This window comes from Lissotriton vulgaris, chromosome 5 (genome assembly GCF_964263255.1).
Source record: "Lissotriton vulgaris chromosome 5, aLisVul1.2, whole genome shotgun sequence".
Lineage (NCBI taxonomy): Eukaryota > Metazoa > Chordata > Amphibia > Caudata > Salamandridae > Lissotriton > Lissotriton vulgaris.
The window spans coordinates 406,215,251-406,237,886 of record NC_141693.1 but is presented as its reverse complement, the minus strand read 5'-3'; the positions used below and the strand labels follow the sequence as shown (position 1 = coordinate 406,237,886).

The window sequence follows — 22,636 nt, the reverse complement described above, 5'->3', positions numbered from 1 at the left end:
GCACTCTGCACTCACTGTCACTCTGCACTCACTGTCACTCTGCACTCACTGTCACTCTGCACTCACTGTCACTCTGCACTCACTGTCACTCTGCACGCACTGTCACTCTGCACGCACTCTGCACTCACTGTTTCTGCACGCACTCTGCACTCACTGTCACTCCGCACTCACTGTCACTCTGCACTCACTGTCACTCTGCACTCACTGTCACTCTGCACTCACTGTCACTCTGCACTCACTCTGCACTCACTGTCACTCTGCACGCACTCTGCACTCACTGTCACTCTGCACTCACTGTCACTTTGCACTCACTGTCACTCTGCACTCACTGTCACTCTGCACTCACTGTCACTCTGCACTCACTGTCACTCTGCACGCACTCTGCACTCACTGTCACTCTGCACTCACTGTCACTCTGCACTCACTGTCACTCTGCACTCACTGTCACTCTGCACTCACTGTCACTCTGCACTCACTGTCACTCTGCACTCACTGTCACTCCGCACTCACTGTCACTTCGCACTCACTGTCACTCCGTGTGTGTGTGTTTGGGTGTCTACATAGAGCCTCTGAACCCCGGCACCAATGCTCCTGCTGCGCTAATGGAGGCTACGGCTCTGGTCGGTGCATCTGATTAACGAAGGAACTGAGATTAGAGAAGGTTTAAACCTAGTTCATGGCTCTGGGCCCACGGCAATGGAGTACTGTAATGTTGCTGCAGCACCTGGCCTCGCGCTTGTTACATTAGGGACAAGCGTACGTTTTCCGGTCCAAGGTGCTTGAATGTGCAGAAATGGAAGCGAGTGACAACGAACTTCTGCTGCATGTCTAGCTGCCACAATCTGATCCGAGGATGCATGTCCATTTTTCTGTACTACACCGGACACTCAACACTCCTCACTGGAAAGCACAGGGAGCACATTTCCTTAAATAATGTAAGAGCAGAAAGGTATTCCATCATCAAACCTGCACCATTAAAGGCCCTTCCATGATGTTAGCGTTTCTGACTCCCCTAGCTCCGATACCCCTGTGTCACATCCTGTTCGGTGACACACTAGCTCCTCCGAGAAGAACAGATTTTCCGGGAAGTATTAAGGAATATCTGGTTCTAGACAAGAAAATATACAAAGGTACCATGTGCAGCAGACAGCCGCCTTGTGCCCTACAGCACATTACACTCTATGACGCAATGCAAAATGGAGGGGGCCCACAGGCAGAATTTGAAGAGGGCCCCTGAGTCTCCCGTATCTCACAGACAAATCTTGGCCTTCAGTGTGGGCTCACTGGAGGATTTGCAGTCACTCTGCACCAGAATTACGGCAGGGTGTACTTTATGCCCTTTTTACATTAACATAGTCCCTCATATTCAAAACTCCCTCTCCGCCATTCTTCATGTCTCTACATGAAGGAAATGATGTCTGGTGAATGTTGGAGCTGTTCAACAGGGCCTCAAATCACAGCAGCGCGTATATTGTAAAAGCGGTGCCAATTCTGGAGGATTGCATGCAATACGTGTCCCCTCTTTTTGTTGAACACGGTCCTCTGCCTACCTCCTTTAATCCCACTTGTAAAAGAAATATGTGCTGTTAACAGTGAAAACGAAAGCCGGTTGTGACAGTGACTGTAAGTGCTCAGAGAAAACCTGCATTGCAGCATCAGTGTTCTGATGCACCGAGTCCTCTCAGCACCTCAGCCGTCCCCGCTGCTCCAGCCGGATCGTGTTGTTAGAAAGATGAGCTCCGGAGCTCATCCCTTGAAAGGCCTTGCCTGATAATGCGCAGGTAACACCTAGCGTTACTGAAATCCGGAAGTGAGTTTGATCGCAACACAAGGCAATCCGCAAGTCCTTTGGAGAGGCAGTAGTGGCTGGCCACTGAAGCACACATAGAGAGAGGACATTTCTGCTCTTGCCCGCATCCAGAGATAGATGCACACGTATGCATGCACACCTCCGCGCCAGTCAGACGTGCGTACATTCACAACTACAGGTGCAACGTCATATACACACATTAACACACACACGGGCCACCTGTGAGGGAATTAAACTGTGTCAATGTCCTGAAGAATAGGCTCAGGGAGCAACTCTAACGTGTGTTATATAATGAGTTGCGAACTTACAATACAAACCAAATGGGCACCAGGGGCATAGTACAGGCCCCTTCAAGCGGGGGAGGGGGCACGGTTGAGGGAGGCAGGGGGCTCTACTCGAAACTAAATTAAGCGAGATCACGTCCCTCGCCTCACACCCCCACCACCTCCTTGCGAGCCGCTTACCTTGTGCATTCCCTCTGCTGGTCAGCACCGCGATGACTTTACCGGCGCACGAAAGATTCTTAAGACACTTTTTGTCTGTCTGTTTGCCATGAACATTCCGTGTCTTCTACCAGGAAGTCAGGCAGGCCGGGCGGGACAACCGGAAGTAGGAGGGCGGGAGCCTACCCCGCCTCCCACGGAAGAGCCGCGATTGTTTGGCGCACCGGAGCAGGCAGGAGCCTACCCTGCGCCCCGGTGCCGAAGAAGGGAAGAAGAGTCTTGCTGCCGGTGGGAGCCGCTGCACTGAGGATGCCGGTGAGTGGGGCGTCGCCTTGTTGGGGGGGGGCGGGGGGCATCTGTGTGCGCGCGCGCGGCGGCGGACTGTGTATGTGTGTGAGCGTGCATGTGTGTGTGTATGTGTATGTGTCCTGGAGTCTGTGTGTATGCGTGTGTGTGAGGGGGGGGGGTTGCCTGTCTGGGTGCCTGCGTGTCTGTGTAAGTGTAAATGCGTGTGCGTGTGTGTGGAGCCGAGAGGAGAGGGGCTGGTGTGTGTGGAGGGGTCTCTGTGTATGCGTGTAGGTGACGGGGGTGTGCCTGTGTATGCGTGTGTATGTGCGCATGCGTGAGTGCTGTGTATGCGTGTGGCTGTGATGTGCGCATGCGTGAATGTTGACGCGCGTGCACGCAGCTCAATCCACGCTCGTCACAGTTTTGTGTCCCTCATTCCCCCGTGTCAGCCGACTATAAGTCTCCGCCCTGGACGCATCCTTCGGATGCGAATTCCAGGGCGAGACCTAAAAAAGTAACGAGATGTCCCAATGCAGAGCCCTGCTGTGTAAGGGTCAGATTAAATAAAAGAACGGAAAGAGAAGCAGAAAGAGGGTCAAGAGACCTTTCTGTGTAGTAGAATACAAATTTCTACCAACAGCAGGCATGTACCGTCTTAGTGGAAGGCCGCCAAGATGGGGTTACTCATTTCGGGAGGAAGGTCAAAAGCCAACTGCCGCCGCTCAATCTCCATGTATGGAGACACAAGAGTTGACTGGTTCGGGTGGAGAACCAGGGCTAGAAAAATCCACTTGCCTAGGATGAGCTATTTTTTAGGACTACTCATCCCTTCTGGCAAGTTGAAAATCCTCCAACTTCAGGAAAGACAGACTGACTTTTGACCTCGGTCTCTGAAAGCAGAGCAAATGTGACAAGATAAGATTTAAAGGCATCTTTATTTTTCAGAAAGTGAAAGAGCAATAAAAATGCCATTACATTTTGTCACATTTGCTGGCTTTCAGAGACAGAGGTCAAAAGTCAGCTCATCTTATTAGATTTATTTTTATTTCTGTGACTTAAGATAGGGGATTCTGTAAAGTGAACAGTTTGACAACTGAACTGTGCATAGCATGTTAAATGAAAGGCTGTAAGAGGTCAGGCTTTTTTCTAACACAACACTGAAATAGCTAAGTGAACCGTTCAAACATATTTCACTAGTTAAGACCCATATTTAAAAATCTGTGGTGAAAAAATATTGTTATAGGATCAAAACAAATTATAACACTAAACTTGGTAATGCGCAAATTTTCAATATTTTTCCTGAAACTCAATTTCCAAAAAATTTATATGTGCTATCAGTAAAACTACAAGTTAGTTGGAACATTTAGTGCCAGTTTCAATGGAAAATATGCCATCCATAAGTGACAATAAACTACCACTTCATGCTTTGTTAATATATTTATGAAAAGTGAGTGAACTGTGAATTACTGCTCCTGGCCAGACGACAATGCTATTAGTGAACTAAGAGGCAAACCAGAAATCATCTGCGTGCCCCTGTATATGGCCTAGATTCTAGTTATACATGGAGCAAGCATTTAGTCCAGTAAATGTATTTTGTACAGCAGAAATAGTGAACTTTCATATTTGAAGGTGCTCATGTGATAATTAAGACTACTCCATAACACAAAATATTTTCCTAGGATCACAGGTCAAGTACAATACAGTTAGGTCGAGTAGATTATTAAAGTTACTAGACCTGCAGGTCTAGTAACAGTTACAATTTTCAAGCCCTGTAGAACCCTCCCCTGCTGCTGAGGAGACTGAAGATCCTCCCGAAGGGGTAGACTGATCAAAGGATTGATGCTCATCTTAAGAAGCTCTGGATACCAGACTTCCCTCACCCGGTCCGGAGCCACAAGAATGACTTGGGATCAGTTGCTCCTGATCTTCAGAACCCTGGGCAGGAGAGGTGTGTGTGTGTGTGTGGGGGGCGGGGCATACAGGAGGCCAGAGACCCACTCGAGACGAAAAGGTGCAGACAAGTGATATGTGGCTTACAAACTCCTACGTGCAGTATTGCCCACACTGCGTGTTCTCTTCAGAGGAGAACACATCTAATTAAGGTTCTCTCCAGTGCTAAAAGTGACCTTGCAACACCCCTGACTGGAGACCCCATTCTTGATCAACTAGGCATAGATGGCAGAGTTCATCCGCCCTGGCGTTCAGAGAACCTGCCAAGTGTTGAACCAACATGCACAGAGATGCAAGGCTTCTCGAAAAAAGGGTCCATGACCCCACCACTCCCCGCTTGCTGCAGTACAACATGGCTGTGGTGTTGTCCGTGAAGACCTGCACTAGCTTCCCCTGGACAGAAGGAAAAAATACTTTCAATGCCAATCAAATCGCTTGGAGCTCTAACATTTATATGGAGCACACAACTCCGCCAGAGACCAGTGTCCCCCGATATTTGCCTCTCCCAGATGGCCGCCCCATCCTAGAAGTGACAAATCTGTCACAACCGAGATGTGGTTGAAGGAAGGAAGAGGGATCTGTCATTGACCCAATCGTGGTTCAATCACCACTGCAGACGTTTCTCAGTTTCTCACAAGATCTGGGCCACTATGGTGAGACTTCCCAGATGCTGTGCCCACTGAAACTTCCAGTCCCACTCCAGAGCCAGTATGCACCACCTGGCATGCATTACTGACAGGATGCAGGTGGCCAGGCGGCCAAGAGGCCCAACAGCCTTAGGGTCCATCATACCGAAATACAGGCTAGAGGCCAAAACATCTGAATCATAACCAGAATATCCTGGACTCGCTGCTCAGGAGGATAGACCCGAAACTGCAGTGGATCCAGAACTGCTCCGATGAAAGGGAGCGTCTGAGAAAGAGCCTAGTGTGACTTCACACGTTTATAGAGAACCCCAGCGAATTGCGCAAGTCTTCTGTGCAGATGAGCTGCGACGACCGCCATCACCTTGGTGAACACCCGATGGGGCACTGGTAAGGTCAAAAGAGAGCACAGTAAACAAACTGCTTGTGGCCTACCTTGAACCGCAGGTGTCCCGGCAGGATGGGGATATGAAAAAATGCATCCTGCAGGTCCAACACTACCATCTAATCTCCTTGATCTAGGGCAGAGAAGAGCTGAGCTAGAGTGAGCAGCTCTAATTTCTCTTTCTTGAGGAAGAGATTGATGGTCTGAATATCTAAAATGGGCTGCAACCCTTTGTTGTTCTTCGGAATCAGAAAGTAGCAGGAATAAAACCCACTGCCTACTTTTGAAACCGGGACCTTTTCTATAGCTCTCTTGGCAAAGAGCTAAAACTTCTTCTGGATCAATTTTAAATGATCCTCTGTCAGCCGTTCCCGATTTAGCAGATCAATCAAGCAAGCATTTGTAAAGCGCGCTACTCGCCAGTTCGGGTCTCAAGGCGCTGGGGTGGAGGTAGGGAAGACGGCTACTGATGGAACAGCCAGGTCTTGAGAAGTCTCCTCAAGGTCAGCAGGTCCGGGTTCCGTCTCAAGTGGGTGGGGAGGGTGTTCCATGTCTTGGCGGAGAGATAGAGTAAGGTCTGCCGCCGCTGGTCGTTAGGCGGATGCGTGGGACGGTGGAGAGGTCAGCAGAGCTAAGCTGGCATTTAAGGGGTGTAGAGGCGAGTCGATCATGGAGGTATGCTGGTCTGGTGTTGTGGAGTGCTTTGTGCGCGTGGGCGAAGAGCTTGAAGGTGGTCCTCTTGTTGACTGGGAGCCAGTGCAGTTCTTTCAGGTGGGCTGTGATATGGTTGTGGCAGGGGATTCGAGGAGGCGGCGTGCGGAAGTGTTTTGTATGCGTTGGGAGTCTTTTCTTGAGTTTGACAGGGATTCCTGCGTAGAGGGCATTGCCGTAGTCCAGAAGACTGCTGACGAGGGCTTGGGTGACAGTCTCTGGTTTCGGTGGGGATCCATCTGTAGATCTTGCGGAGCATGCGTAGGGTGTAGAAGCAGGAGGAGGAGACAGCGTCGACTTGCTGGGTCATTGAGAGCGATGAGTCCAGAAAGAACCCCCAGATGCGTGCGTGGTTGGTGGGTGCAGCTCCAGGGGTGGAAGACCACCAAGAGTTCTCATGAGGAGGGGGTGGAGCAGAGGATGAGGACCTCAGTCTTGCCAGAGTTCAGTTTCAGGCGGCTGGTCTTCATCCACTCTGCGAAGTCCTTCATTCCCTCGTGGAGGATGGATTTGGCAGTGGCCGTGTCCTTGGTGAGGGAGAGGATTAGCTGGCATACGAGATGATGTTGAGGTGGTGTACTCGGACGATGTTTGCGTGTGGTGCCATGTAGATTTGGAAACTGGCAGCTTGAGGAAGGATCCTTAAGGCGCACCGCAGGTGATCGTGGTGGCTTTGGATCGGAATGGGGGGGGGGGGGGGGGGTGAGGCAGACTCTGTTCTGCCAGTAAGGGAGGTAATCCAGTTCTGGGTTTTGTCACGGATCCCTGCTTCGTGGAAGCGAGTGTGCAGGGTGTGGTGGCAGACGCTGTCGAAGACGGCCGAGAGGATAAGGGCCACGGTTTTGCTGTTGTCCAGCATGGCCCTTAGGTAGTTTGTGGCAGCGATGAGGGTGGTTTTGGTGCTGTGATTGCTTCCGAAGCCCGATTGGGTGGAGCCCAGGGTGTTCTCTTCAAGGAAGTGGGTCAGTTAGCTGTTGGTGGTCTTCTCAATGCCTTTCGCTGGAAACAGGAGCAGGGAGAGGGGGTCAAAAATTCTTGAGGTCCTTTGGGTCCGCCTTGGGTTTCTTGAGTCGGGCGTTGATCTCAGCGGGTTTCCAGCGCTCCGGGAAGGTAGCAGTCTGGAAGGAGCTGTTGAGGATCACTCGAGAGGTGGGGTGCGATGGAGTTTGCTTTGGTGGGGCAGGGGTCGGAAGGTGAGCCGGAGTGGACGGTGCTCATGATTTTGATGGTGTCTTCATCAGGAGGTCTGAGTTTTTGGTGGCCGTTGAGTCAATGGGGTGGGTGTCTGCATCTGTCATTGGTGTCTGGGTGTCGAAGCTGTTGTGGATGTCTGATCTTGCAGTGGAAGAAGGTGGCTAGGGAGTCGCAGAGTTCTTGGGACTGTGGGATGTCACTGGAGGTGGCGAGTTCTTTCACAATGATAGAGGTCGGCGTTTTACCAGATGGCCCTTGGGTCTCTGCGCCTGTTTGAGGGTTTCCTGATCAGGGGAGGGTGTTAGTGCAGTTGTCGATCCGTTGTCGGAGGTTGTGGGCCGCTGTGTTTGCGTCAGAGGGCTCAGGTGGAGGGCCTCGGGAGAGGGAGGTGATAAGCGGCTCTTCAGTGACTTTGTTCTAGCTGCGGTGTGGGAATCGTAGCAGTTGGTTGTGCGCAGTGTGTTTGTCGAAGGAGAAGTGGATGCAGCGGTGGTTGGTCCAACGAAGTTCAGTGGTGTGGCTGATGGTTACGTGCTTGCTGGCGGAGAACATGTGATCTAGGGTGTGTCCAGCACAGTGGGCGAGTGTCGTGACGAGCTGCCGGAGTCAGAGGTTGGCGAGATTGTCCATCAAGGTTGCAGTTTATGTTCTCAGTGCTCTCAAGGTGGAAGTTCAGGTCTCCGAGGAGGATGTAGTCTGTGGAGATGAGGACGTGTGTGCTGATGAGGTCGGTGACGGAATCGCTGAACCGTAGTAGTGGTCCAGGGGGTACATAGATGAGGGTTCCTCTGAGGGTGGTGTTGTGTAGGAGGAAAAGAAAGGAGAATAGCCCTCCTGAACTATCTGCAAGACCCACTTGTCCAATGTTATGGACCTCCAGTGGGGGACGGGATGATGGATTCTCCTACCAACTGGAGTGGTGTGGTCTTGCAGAGTCAGACTAGGAGTGCTTGGGGGCTGCAGCTGCTGAGGGAAGGGTGGCCGACTATTTCTGGCTTCCATTCCTAGGCTGGAATGAACCGTGTCCATGTCCCCATTTAGCTTAGGAAGCCTGCGCAGGACGGTGGCTGGGATTGGGCTGAAGTAGTTGGAAAAACCTTCTCTTGCCACAAAAGGTATATTGGCCATGAGGAGTAGAAGAGAGGCCCAAGGATCTGGCCATAGCTAGAGAGTCCTTTGACCTCACTAGAGGCCAATCTGCCTTTTCCCAAAAAAGGCAGGTTCCACCAAAGGGCATGTCCATTAGATTTGCCTGGACATCACCTGAGAAGCCAGTTGCCATGAAACTCAATCAGCTCAGCAAATCAGTCTCACCAAGGCCACACCTTAAAGGTGAATTTTGCTGTATCTCTCCCATCCTTAACTGCATTAGAGTGTACAGCCTGGGCCTCTTGCAGCACTTGTGGCAGCACTTACTCAACAGTTACCCAAAGGGAGTGGGAGAAACAGCCAAATAAGCAGGCACATAACACCCATTGGGCTCAAAGGGCTCCCCCCCCCCTCCCTCCCGTTGTGTGTGTCAGCCCGGCTGAAACAGCTTCCCTGGCGCACACACACAGCCGCACCGTCACAGGTCTTTAAAAGACCATTTACTTGTTAACGGGGCTTTGTTGTGTATTCCCCCTTCTTAAAGCCCCTGCATCTCCACTCTGCATATTGCTGGAAGAATCAGCACCTCCGTGAAATGTTCACGCTCTAGTTGCGCCTCTGCAAATAAGCTTGCGGTATTCACCGACATCTAAGGCAGGCTGGAGGAACAAACTTCTTCCCAAATTAATACAGCCTCTTGGATTCCCTATCCGGGGGAGCGGAAGGAAACACACCCTGTGACAGAGGCCTGTACCACCAAACTTCTGGAGTGGGGTGTTTGCTGAGGAACTTTGATTTGTCTGGAGCTGGGCGTTCGTCCTATTCACAGGAGCCCCTGTGCTAGGCTTGGACCACTTTCTTAAAGGACATCAATAAGTGTCTTATTAAGAGCAGAAGGGGTTCTAAGGTGGAAGCCCCAGGTCAAAGCACCTCTGTCAGGAGATTAGTCCTGACCTCCACTAAGGGCAGCTCCAGACCCCTTTATGGCCCAAGAAATGTAACACTTTACACATGCATGAATGACTTTGGATTAAATCAGTATGGCAAATCGGATACTGCCAACTGTAGACACCTAGTTAAAACAGCAGCAACATACAGCGCCCTTGGTTAAGCTATTCCTTAATTATGAATGCACCAAGGGCCTCATTTAAGCCACTCATAAAAAACTGAAGGCCCTCCCTAATAAGCACAGCTGGCCTTGCATGTTGAAAATGCTAGGATGTTGGGTACAGAAATAACCCATGATGAGTGGCATAGATTATGGCAGGAGATGCCAAATTTAGCAAGAAGCGTACAGGGCAGGAAGACTTGCTTTAAAATAATGTATGACTGGTGTTGGACCTAGAGTTGCCAGGTCACATAGGGTAGCCTGGCCTAGGGCAAGACAGTCAACTCCCAGAAACACAAGTGTAAAGGTTGCGCACCACTCAGCAGTAACTCAATGTACTTCCACTCCAAAAACGACACTACACCAGTAATTATGGATTGCTTTATAAAAATAGTTTGATTTTCTCTTTCACACCATTATTTCTCCTTATGATTCTTTTCACTTTTAAAGTTGGAAGTCACATTTCAAAGACATATTACATTCCCTTTGTCAATTTCATAAGGGTTCAGCATTAAACTTTCTCCTCCAGATTTCTATCAGCACTACACAGTGGGTGCAGAGTAGGTAGTGGTTTGGGTAAGTTAACCTTTTCAGTTCCCCCCATAGGACATCAGCATTTCAAACAATCAGATTGTAGATGATAATCAAAGTTTCCACAGTTGACCCTGTGGTCTAGGTAAACCCACACAGTTCAATGCAAGACTGAAGACAGGCAGGCTAGCTCTAACTCATGCCAGAGGCTAGCCCCTACTATGTCTGTTTAACCTTTAAAATAACCACCACAATTTCTCTTTTCGCTCTGTAGAACCTATTCCAAGGTACCACCTACTCCTTTTACCAGTTGGGGAATTCATGCTAGCATTAACTCATAGGCTGGATCTACCGCATGGACAGTGCCAGTGTCCTCTTCCCAATTGCTCCGGTCTTTCAAGGGAACACACGGGCATCAACCATGAGCAGGATCCCTACAGCGTTAAATGAAACAGGGGTTCAGGTCTCTTGCACTACACCCCAGCCAGTCTGGTCCCAGTCGGGAGACAGGAAGTCTGAGTTTCACCTCGCTGTCTGGGTCATACTCCAGGGACTCTGCCTCACCACTTCCCACGACCCCTGTCGCTTTTAAGGAAAATTCGTCCCGCTCTGGGACTTCACCCAAGCAGGACGCTTACTTAGTTAGCCCCCGGTCCTCTTTGTAGGCGCTCCTCCCCAGGCCCGTTTCTCTCACGCTGCCTGGCCGGCCACCGGTCTTCCCAGCTCCGCTCCTCACCAGATCTGACAGACGCCCAGCACACCTCTGAGCCTGCGCAGCTTACGGAACACCTCCACTCCTCAGGAACCACCCACCAGCACTAAGCATGCGCGGCCTCGAGGCGGCGCTTCTCCTCACGGAAACTGCTCCGCACCACACTGGGCCTGCGCAGCACTTGACACTACTCCTGGCTGGGAGACGCAGCGCCTCGCTGGCGGATGGTCTAATCCCGAGGCAAGTAAACTTTGAATAAATGCTAATCCACAGTGCCGGATTTAGGCGGGACACTTCCTCCGGGCCACGAGGATAGTCTCACTGGTCACCGGTGATTAGGGTAGAGCAGGGGTTACCTTACTTCCGTCCCACTCAGGCCCGACCTTGACCTAGGGGGCACCCCCGATTGCCCTCACCTGGCGGTACTTTACTGTCCTCGCCTTCATGCTCCACAGAGGATGTCCAACGATAACCCCTACTGAAGGGGGGGTGGGGGGGTCTCCCGAGTCCACGTCTTGACAGGGTCAGGTCAGGAGATGAGGGATAGTTTCACCACCGCAGGGAACGCGACCGAGCAGGTCTATCAATCCTCACAGTGTACCAGTCTCCTCCTTCAGCCGCCTATACTCCTGTCGTCCACCTCTCCTCTTTACACCAAAACCAACATAAAATGGCCGCCCTGGTTCTGGCCTTATATAGGCTGACCCTAGGAGGTCCAGAAGGGACCAGAAGGTTCTAGATGGTCCCTACTCTTCCCTATGGTTCAAGCTTCAGGTGTGGCAGTTATGGCAGTTGAAAACCACCATTTTGTGTAACCCTCCCTTTCTAGTCAGGGAAAGGCACCTGGGCCTGAGGTAAAAAACTATGAGGGCAAAAGAGCATCTAACCCCCAGTCCAACACCCAAAAAAAAAAAAAAAAGTATAGCCAGTGGACATAAAAATTTAGAGGTATGAGGGGCAAAAAAGGGACAAAATAAATAATAAATTGGAGGGACTACCCAAAGGCAGACAGGTCTAACAACTGGTATATGACCCCACACAAATTTAGGCATAGGTTCTCTGCTACAGATGGAAAGTTACTCAGGGGATGTGGGGAGGAAAGAACAGATACATGAGTGGTGGGCATGCCCCATACTGAAGGTCTTTTTGAAAGATACTGAGCCACATAAGGAGTGATAGGCCTAGAGGTGCCATAGCACATACTCTATAATAGTCTTAGGGATATGCCCAAGAGGGTGGGGGTGGAGGTGGAGGTCTCTGGAAAGGTAACTGGACTGCAATATGGCACATGCTTTTGGCAGCCAATCGAAAGGTGGCGGATCACTAGAAACAGACAACCCCCCCCCCCCAACACATCTGTTATCCTGCAGGCTCTGGTGGCGATAGAAATGCTGTCCTATAACCAGAGAGACACGAGAAAGAAGTTTGAAGAGATCTGAAAACTAATTATGGATTATTGTCAAGAACATTCTGAAATCTTAAGACACCCTTAAACTCTGAGGGCCTTGAGACTGAAAGGACACAAGGAAGCTCTCTGGGGAGGTGATGAGGTGAAGGGAATTATAATCTCAAGGTCGAACCCTATTGGGACACATCCTGGAACTCTTCAAAACTAAAAACACTCCCATATAGTGGGAGGAATGGATGATGGGTGGGGCGGAAGTTTTGTATTACGGTTTAGTGGGTTCTTTATATAATGACAAAACGACCAATGTTTAAGAAACAATAGTGCACCTCAGACTGACAAATACAAAGGAAAAACAGAAAATTCCAAAATGGGCAGGGCAGCATTCCATTTATAAGCCAAACTCAGGCCTTTTCTCCTCCAGTCACCACCATTGATATCTCCCTCCAAAATAGACTCAGGACTCCTCTTGAGCAGCTGACTTTTAGGCCATCCTTGTGAAGCAATGACAATCATTCAATCAGCCTCTCGTCCAATTTTGGAATTCTTGGGAGAACTCAGGGGCATACCACCATCGAGAGTAGCGACCAAGGCAGATTTAACAACCAAGAGGCTGTACATGTTCCCCTATCACTTACTTTTAAAACAATAAGAGCTACAGCATTGCTCTGCGTTTCCACCACCAAACCTTTGCAGTATCTTAAGGATTCCCTACAAGTAGGTTGTAGAAAAACAGGAATTAAATTGTTCTCCTAGGGAGGTGGAGGCCTAAGTATTCAGATTTGGATAGACTACATACACTAGGAACATTCCTTTGGGTCTTCACGATACTATGTATATATTAGTCTAGGAATTCCCATTGCAGTTTTGCATTATTCCTTATTGCATGCATCACAAGACAGCATGAAGTAAAATGGTCAAAACAAACTAGTTAGTTTTTTTCTGTAGCCTTCTTTCTGGAAGGCAAACTTGCATATTTCTGTAGATACTCCTAGGAACTAGAATGGGACATTTTTTTCAACAATGCTCCCACCTTAACTGTGACTTCAACCCACTACAAAAGTGACAGAGGAGACGTATGCAAGTGCTACTTCTGCACGCTGTCAGCTTCTAAGACTCAGTACTCAGACATGGAGCATTTAGATCACATTGTATTTGACAGTGTGCAAAAAAATCTAACTTGAAACATGTCGTTCATGAATGCATGACACAGAACGGGGATGTGGTGGGGGGCGCAGTGGCTTTTAAGAGGAGTATGCACTAGAAGGAACATTTACTAATTTAGGTAACTTGTTCTGGGGGTACTTCGAACTACAGAATCCCAACCTTATAAGGGACCATAGCAGTGCCTCCCACAGCAGAGCCTCCCAAAGGCAGAGAGTATGGATTGTGGAGTTAGACTTGCAGAACAGTATGCAGTACTTCCCTAAAATTAAAATCGCTAATAGCAAAATTGCGAGGAATTGCATTTCAGGAATCTCCATTTGAGATTCCTTAATTGCAATTCATTAACCATTTTTTAATTGCGAATTCGCAATTTTTGGCCGCTATTTACTGCGAAGTCTGACTTCGTGGTAAATAGCGAACTTTAGTGTATTTTTCTAAGTTGTATGTTACACACACACATCCTTTGGACATGTGCGTGCGTAACATCAGTCTACATTTTCATTTCAGGGGTGCTACAGGGTGTCCTTTGGACACCCCTGGCACCCTTGCAATCGCATCCTTATTTGCGATTAGCAAATTGCTAATCTCAATTAAGGAAGCTGTAGGAAGCGCAAATTATTTTGCGATTCCTACATGAATCCAGTTTTGCAAGTCCTTAATAGCGATTCCTTAATAATCGCTATTAAGGACTCGCTAAACGGGACAATGAGGAATCTGGCTGTATATAGTAACAAACGAAGTGGGGAAAATTAGTTTCAGCAAATATTTATCATTTGTTTTGATCCTAATAAAATCTAGGTTTCCTTCACACTTATTACAAAAAAGTGGTTTCTTCTGATACATTTTGAAATTTGTGCAGTTCATTCACAAAGTACTGACATCCTACAGCCTCTCATTTTACACACCCTGTACCCCAGCATAATTGCCAGCGTTCACTTTCCAAAATACTCTAACTTGACGGTCAGAGAAAGACACGTAAACACAAATCTCCAAGACAGAATAGGCAGCGATTTGTAAGCATAGATATTCCGACATTAGATCTGATTGCACAGCCCGTGCTCGGTGGAAGAAGGGGTAGGACCAATGCCTACTACACGGAGAGCAGTAGCCTACTAACCAGAGGCTTCTCTTTTGATGCACAACCCGCCGAGTATTGATGGGGCAAATAAATACTGACCTTTAGGCAAGGAACAACATAATTGAGGTAAAAAAAATTCCAATTATTTAAAATAAGCAACACTTTTTGACATAAGGTTTCTTACTTTTTGTAGACCATACCATATAGGGCCTGACGAATCGCAAGTCATTGCTACACAGCAAGAAACATGTCGACCGTTTTTATACTCCCTAGCCTAGTATAGAATATGGAAACATTTTCCGGTTAAGTCTAGTCTAGCTCCACCTTTTAATTGTAACGAGGGACCACCCGAATAAAATAGTCTTAGGTACCCTGCGCTACATTTTAACTCACACCCAGGTCTGCAAACCCTTTGGCCCCACACTTCACCCATAGGCAGTTGGATTCAAAAGAACTCCGCTAAAGAGCCCCTCTCTGAGGTGAGCCCGTTGGGAATTGCACCGCCTACCCAACGAGGAGCAACGCCTATGATAAAGCATGACACCTGCAAGGGTGTGTGAGGCAAACATATCCAACACAATGGATACCCAGTGGGAGGTGAATATTGTTTAAACCACCACTTTTCCCTTGACCAGTGCACCTTACTTCCCGTTCATCCCCGAGGAACAGCCTTGCCAACTTTTGATCAATACAGCAATTACAACCAAATAAGATTTAAAGGCCCCTTTATTGCTCATTCACTCTCTGAATGAACTAAAAACACCTACTCTGTCAGCTCAAGCTATTTTGTACTGTAATTGCATTTATATAGCGCTTAGTACCCATGACAAAGCTTCAAAGCGCTTCTTTGGTGAGTAGCACACTACTCCGGCACCCATAAAGGATGCGTGTTGGATTAGTATAGAGAAATATGAAAGTAATTTGAGTGGTGGAGCTATCACCTGAACGGGAAAGCAAGCTCTAAAAAGTAGCTTCAGCTGATAAAATCTGACTCACCATAGCAAGGGACGAGTAGATTTTGAGACCGGAGATTAGAATTCTTGCAGGATTGAGCAGACAAAATGGCTGCCAGTCTGACAAGACTGTTGCAACAGTAGTGGCTCATGAACGTGTCCATCAAATTCCACTTTGAGGCCTGCCAACCATGGCAAAACAAACATAGTAGTTTTGGCCCCGAAAGAATGAGCCAACAGGCCTTCTAATGGTACCTTCTTGGCCAGCAGGCTTTAATACAGAGTACTAGCCAACTAGAGTGCATTTTTGCACTGCCTTGCATTTCCTGCTCTCAATGATAAGTAATTCAGTTTTTGTACATTTGCAGTCTTAGGGTTTTATATAAACCATCAACACGCTTAAAAGATGTTTCACAGAAAAGCAGTCCTATGGGGGGAAAACAGTGTTATAGGTAAGCACTTAGCAACACAGGGGCAGCCAGGTGACGGGTGCTGTTTTGGCATCAGGTGGACTGCTGCTTTTAATAGGGATTCTCCGGTTGCAACAAACACTAAAGGCTCAGGGACGAAGATCTTCTGGACGCAACCACTGGTTGAAAAGGTTGGTTGGGATGCTGGGACATTGACGGTTGGACCACCCACTGCCATGGTACTTCGGATGCAGGGGTGTCTTGCCATCTGGTTTCTCTTACCAACTCCAGTCAAGGTCATCCTCCAGAAAGGGTCTGCAGGCATCTCTTAGAGACAAGAGGCAGGTCAGAGATCACAAGATCCCAGGTCAGGATCACCAGGGAGACCTTGTGGTGTTGGGCCACTCGAACTTGGCCGTGGGGTACAGACTCGCGGATTTCGCCAGACCCAGAGTCTGTGGGTGAGCAAATCCAGTGCTCACAGGAGATTGTCTGGTTTGGGAAGGCAAGGCAGGTTCTCTGTGTTCTTGGGGGCTGCTGGAGAGACAGGAATTATGCTGTAGCCAGTCTGGGTCTGGACAGGCCGTTAGTTCTGAGGCCAAGTCAGTTAGTGTCCTCTTCATCAGCATGGCTCTTCGGTCCTTCTTCTGGTTTTCTTGTCTGAGGCAAGGTTCAGGGTTGCCCCATAATACTAAATTACAGGTCTGTACAGTTCGGGACCAATGGGTCCCTTCCTTGGAGTGGGTACACCCCTTATTATGCCACCGTCCAGTAGGAGGGGGCATAAGCCTCACTATGGTTGGCTGGGTCACCCCCCCCCCCTCTTCAAGATGGCAGGAACCAAGTTGTGCTTCACCTTGCCGTCCCCACCTGAGGGATGGGGTAGGCACACCTCTTCTCCTAACTTGGTTTTGCCGCTGCTTTTCCAAACCAAAGTTGGGGTCAGAACCGGTGAGGGACAGTTCCTGTGAGCAACAAATGGCTGGGGTAGCTCACAAAGGCAACAAGCCTTTGAAGCTTCCCCTTCGTGGACTCATCCTATCCTAGGAGAGAAGGCTTGGCACCTCGTCCCATGATGTACTTTGTTTCAGGACCCCGAGAGCGACAGACTCAACCCAGAAGTCCAGAAAGATGTCTAATGGTGTTAGCTGGTGAGCAGCCACTCAGCCAGGACACTAGTTAGGTTATTTTTCAGAGGGTATCTCTAAGATCCCCTCTGAGTGCATTTCCCATTAAACCCCACACTGGCAGCATCAGTGTGGGTTTAATGGGCTGAAAAATTTGATACCAAACTTCAGTTTTTAGTAAAGCCATTATGGTGCTGGGAGTTAGTAATGACAAACTCCCGGACAATACACTATTTATGGCATTCCTGCACTTACAATGTCTAAGAATGGACTAGGACACTGTAGGGGTACAGGGCTCAAGCACCTGTACCCTCACCACTGGTATAGTGCACCCATCTAGAGGGGTGGGTTAGCTATACCAGGGCAGTGGATTGTGGACATAGCACACAGTAATGTGTCCAATGTCAACTCTTCACTTTGTTCTGCACCAAAACACTCAATTTGCAATGGTAGTGTGTGTGTGTTATGGTACAGGGCACGTAAGGGTGGCCGAATAAGTGCTGCTTGCTCTCATTTGCAGAACTGACAACCGATACTGGCCATTACAGAGGTCAATTCCTCATGTATGGGTGGCAGATTGTCACAGCGCCTGGCACATGATCGACAACGAACGGGCAACACAAGCAGTCCTCCATGCTGTGTTGCAAATGGGCCCAGGACGACACATAGTAGCATGGTTGTATAAAGCGATCCGATAACTGAATGCAGCGCCATTCACCTCTCTGCTAGAAAAATGGGAGGTAGCGATCCGGAGACCCCTCTATGACAAAGAATGGGAACAAGCGTTACAGTACCCTCCGGGAGGGCCCCCTCTAGCAGCCTGGAAGGGAGCAGTCACAAAATGGGGATCATTAGAGGAAGATGCACTACGCCATGAGGAAGTCCACGACATCCGTAAACACCAAATATCAATGCAGTGGGCAGCATGGTTGCACACTTTCAAACACACAACGGAACACAAGTCCCCCGTATCACCGACAAATCCGCTACAGGCTTCCCCAGAGGACCTTAAACCAGAACGCAAAGATGAACATCCCGCGCACCCAATGCACAGGCTGCACTAGCAGAGCACCAAAACTTACATTCCCCAAACGTACGTCTCCTTGATACCCTTATTGTCATGCATGGGTGTGGGATACAGTAAAATTCTAAGGCATACAGCTTTGAGAGAAGTAGTGCACACACCCAATTGCCAGTAACCGTACTAGTGAAACCTAAAAGTGCCTGTAAACATGCATATACATAACTTGTAATAGTTTGCAAAATAGATGTGAAAGTGTTTGTCCCTAACAAAACACTGCTGATAGGACTGGTAATTTTCATTTTGACTGGTAATTTTCATTTTGACTGGGTCGCACAACTTCGAAGAACAGACATTCTTGACTTCCGTTGCTAAAATCACAGTACTCCATTCTACAACTCAAATCTACACGACTCCATTCCACGCTTCTCTACACCACTAACTTTTAGCCATGCTGAAAAGCAGCCACACTGCAAAACAGGGATAAAACACATTGAATGGTCGGGGAAGGCAGGTTTTATGACATATTTGGTTATAAATACTAACTTAATATTGGCCTGTACATTTTTGCTTCAGATGGTGCAATTTTGAAAAAGTTTTCCTAAACTGGTGAGCAACTTTAAAAGCTAGTTAGTGAAGATTGAAGACTAGAATTCAAAAGCGTTTGTAGTAGTATAAAAAACGTACTACTGGCAAATATGTTTTATTTCAATTTTCACATAAAAAAAAAGACAAGTATGCCCATCTGCATGTGAAATTGTGCTTAACATGTGCAAATTCACTTTCCCTACTCACAACTTATGTATGACGAAAACAGGGTGGCTTTCCTCCTCCTTTGTCAGTAGTACATTTCCAGCCTTTACTAGTGGTGGGAAGGGTTTGGAAAAATTGTTAAATACGCTTTCATATGCAAATTTGATGGCGTATAAAACACTCACAGGAAGCCCTATACTACCTACTGATTCCTGCCTACTAGCAGCATCTGTAGTCACCCCCCAGATTGCAGGTTGCTTGCAATTATCAGTCTGTCACCATGAAATAGGGATTAACAGTGCATACAGCATTCAATTTTCTGTTGGGATTATAGTTAGTCTGCTCTTATCAGGTCGTAAACGTGAATGGGAGCGTTTTAGAAAGGCAGGGAAGATTACTCGTGCAGATTAATCGTTACATGCTACCCCAGTTCCATGGCGGGGGGGGGGGGGGGGGGGGTTGCTACAGAATGCCTATTTTTATAACAATCTTCCAGCTGGATTGCTCATCTGTTAAAATGGGTTCGGTTGTTCTCGCACCCGGTAAACAGCCCGACTATAATAGAAGTGAGTGGAATTCCTCATGGGAACACAGCTCAGGTTTAGGCATATGAAGACAAAAAGCAAAAAATAAAACCACACACACTGCAAAATCAGAACCATTCTGGAATTCAAATCCAGCTATAAAATGAGTGAAGGCATAAACAGATCCTAACGTGTCACCTCTTTGAATGACACCAAATGAAAAAGTGGATTATTGTTAATAGGCCAATTACATTTCTGGAGCACTCCGTCCCTTTGACGAGAACAAATCATAAAATCCACACCCCTGCATTAATATCAGAAGTTAATCCAGGGCATAAAACATTTAACTCACAAGAGCACTCAGTCAGCAAACCAAGGGCTGAGACACGTCCGCTGGTGCCCCCTACCTCGTGATCATTTATAATGTGAACTCATCTAAAGCCCTCGTGGGCTTTTGTGATACTAGCTTTTACTAAGGGGGTCAACTCAAAGAGCACTTCCGGGGTGGGGTCGAAACAAACTAATATAGCGTGCCAAACACATATTAAAACGGGACCTGGGTAGGTAGAGACATGCTCCAATTAATATCCCACGTAACTCGAGGTTATCCGGGACACCGTACAATAATCCTGCACTTTTTATTGGCAACCAAATGCATTATGGGAAGTGTAGTGGAACTTCATTGAACCGGTATTTGAATAATCGATACTAAAATGGACTTAATATGAACGATATTCTTTTTCATAACGCTAAGAAAGTGCAGGGAGAAACCATCTCCAAAGAGTGGCCCGGGACACAAAGCAGCAGCCAAATCTCCTGGGTCATTCGAAAGCGCCTATGAACGCAGTAGAAATGAAGACACCACCACAGGGAGCGACAACACACAACTGGCTCTTTGAGCAGGCAGAACGGGTGCAACCAGCTCTCCCCGACCTCCGAAAAAGGCCCACTTTCCCTGTCTTTCCCCGGCACTAGCGGCTCTGAAACGCCAAAACCCTGATCGAGTGCTGGCACGATGCCCAATGGCGCGCATTTCATTCCTTAAACGACAGCACACCTTTCACAACTTTACAGTCCGCCATTATCGCACATGCTGAAAAATATTACATTAGGCTTTTACCTGGGAAAAACACAACTTCCTTCCACACTGCAGATACTGCCAAGTGAGCAGCTTTCAAACCAGCCGCGCTAAACTGTACCTAAGCAACCAATCACCGCGAGCAGAGACATTCGAAGCAGCCAATGACAAGCAGTCACATGGACGTCTCCGTCGTAATGACGGGGAAGCGCGAAAAGCAAGCGAAAGGGCGGCTTCAGAAAACGTGCAGGCGGCAGTGAGAACCTAATATTAACCCGGAACAACTCACTGGTTCTAGTCAAGGGTGGTAAGAGTAATCATTCTGGCGGTTTAATAAAAAATATTTTTTTCAGATGAGCTGCAACAGCATTTTTCAGCATGTTATTTGGTAATGCTACATACTGCTGAGTGAGATCATTGTAATAAAGAACATAACATGAAATAAAGTGCTCCTATTGTGCACTTCAAGCACTTGCCTCAATTCATCTAAAATTTTCTTTAATCACGGAAAAGCTGTTTATGTGTTTTATGTGTGTGTGTGTGTGTGTGCGTGTGTGTGTATATAGGCGTGTTTTATATAGATAGATAGATAGATAGATAGATAGATAGATAGATAGATAGATAGATAGATAGATAGATATTTATTTATATGTTCAGCTCCAACGCCACCATTGCTGTCGAACACAACAAGAGTGATGGTAAAAATCACAAAATTATTTCCAAGCTCACAAAGGTCAACAGAACATTCAAAGGGTTATCGGCCATATGTTTATTACAGGCAGGTGTGTTTCACCGAAAATTCACCTTCCTCAATGCTTGCATTTCACATTAATACGCAGTGTTCGGGAGTTTAAAGGTATGGGACCGCATCCCCATAGGTGGATTCAAACCATCATCATAGATGAAGAACTACTATAATGAATGAAAATGAAGGAAACATTTTTTTATTGCACATATCCTTAAAATCATTTGTAATATTTCTTACATCTATAAAAAGGAGATATGAATACAATTCTATCCGAGCATCATAATAGATTTATATGAAATATTTGAAAAAAGAGGTGTTATTTCAGAAGCATTATTTAAAAGTGAATGCCAGATTATGTGTCTTAAAGCCATCATGTGCCAAAATCATATGAATGATAGGAATGGCATCTATACCAGACACCGTAATGTCTGGCCGATAACCCAGCGAGTGCTCTGCTGAACTTTGGGAGCTTGAATATAATTTTGTGATTCCTACCATCACACTTCTGGTAGCACCCGCTGTGAGTTCAACAGTAATGGTGGAGTTGGAGCTGAGTATTTATTTATTTAAAATCTGTCAGAACCGTCCCTGGAAGATGGCTCAGTCGACTATTGGGCCGTGAACTATACAAGTTCATGGAATACAGAGATGGACCGACTCCTGAGGAATATATCTTGGAACATGATCCATTGTCAGGCGAGGGTTAAGGAGATGAGCTCCTTCACTGGACTTTAATTGAGTAAGAACATTACAAATGGGATTAGAAGCTTGGCGAGCCATGGACGTGAAGACTCTATTTGAGACTTAAGTATTGAGGTGAGACAAATGTGTGACAATTGGAGTCAGTAGGAATAGTACAACATATGACCAACAGCAAAATGGTGGCCAAAATGTGTATGTAGTTATTGCAGTTCTTCAACTATGATGATGGTTTGAATCCACCTATGGGGATGAAGTCCCGTACATTTAAACTCCAGAACTTTGTGTCTTAATGTGAATTTCAAGCATTGAGGGAGGCTATTTTTTACCCGAAGCTCATCTGCATATAATAAACATATGGCCGATAACCCCACACATATTCTGCTGAACTTTGTGATATATATACATACCTATATACATATTCACTGAAAAAAACAAAGGATACAAGGACATTATAATTAGGCTCAGATTTCACTTGCACAAAACCAGAGAAATTCACTGCTTATGGCCTCACATATTACATTGTAATTGTAATTGCACTTATGTAGCGCTTACCACCAAAAATGATTCGTGGTGAATTAATATAGTGAAATATGAAAGTAATTTGAGTGGTGTATATGTTAGTCAATTATTTGGATCGAGAAGGATAGTCGAGGAATAGAAGAGGGAAAAGGTTTGCATTTATATAGCGCTTGTACAGTTGTACACTGCATATCAACTATGATAGACATAACACTTCCCCCTTTACCTTTTGTTTAACGGAGGCAAACTCTACGGGGGAACAACCCATTCGGCTCTCAAAACGTTC

General features: G+C 47.3%; 1 protein-coding gene across 1 annotated transcript in view; it reads right to left on the bottom strand.

Annotated features, from left to right (window-relative positions):
• CDK1 (cyclin dependent kinase 1) overlaps positions 1-20,519 on the bottom strand; it is a 106,432-nt gene extending 85,913 nt beyond the window's left edge. The window contains exon 1 of the mRNA XM_086921769.1: positions 20,424-20,519. The gene's annotated coding sequence lies outside the window, so the exon portion shown is untranslated. The remainder of the gene's footprint in view (positions 1-20,423) is intronic.
• Between the last annotated feature and the right edge of the window lie 2,117 nt (positions 20,520-22,636).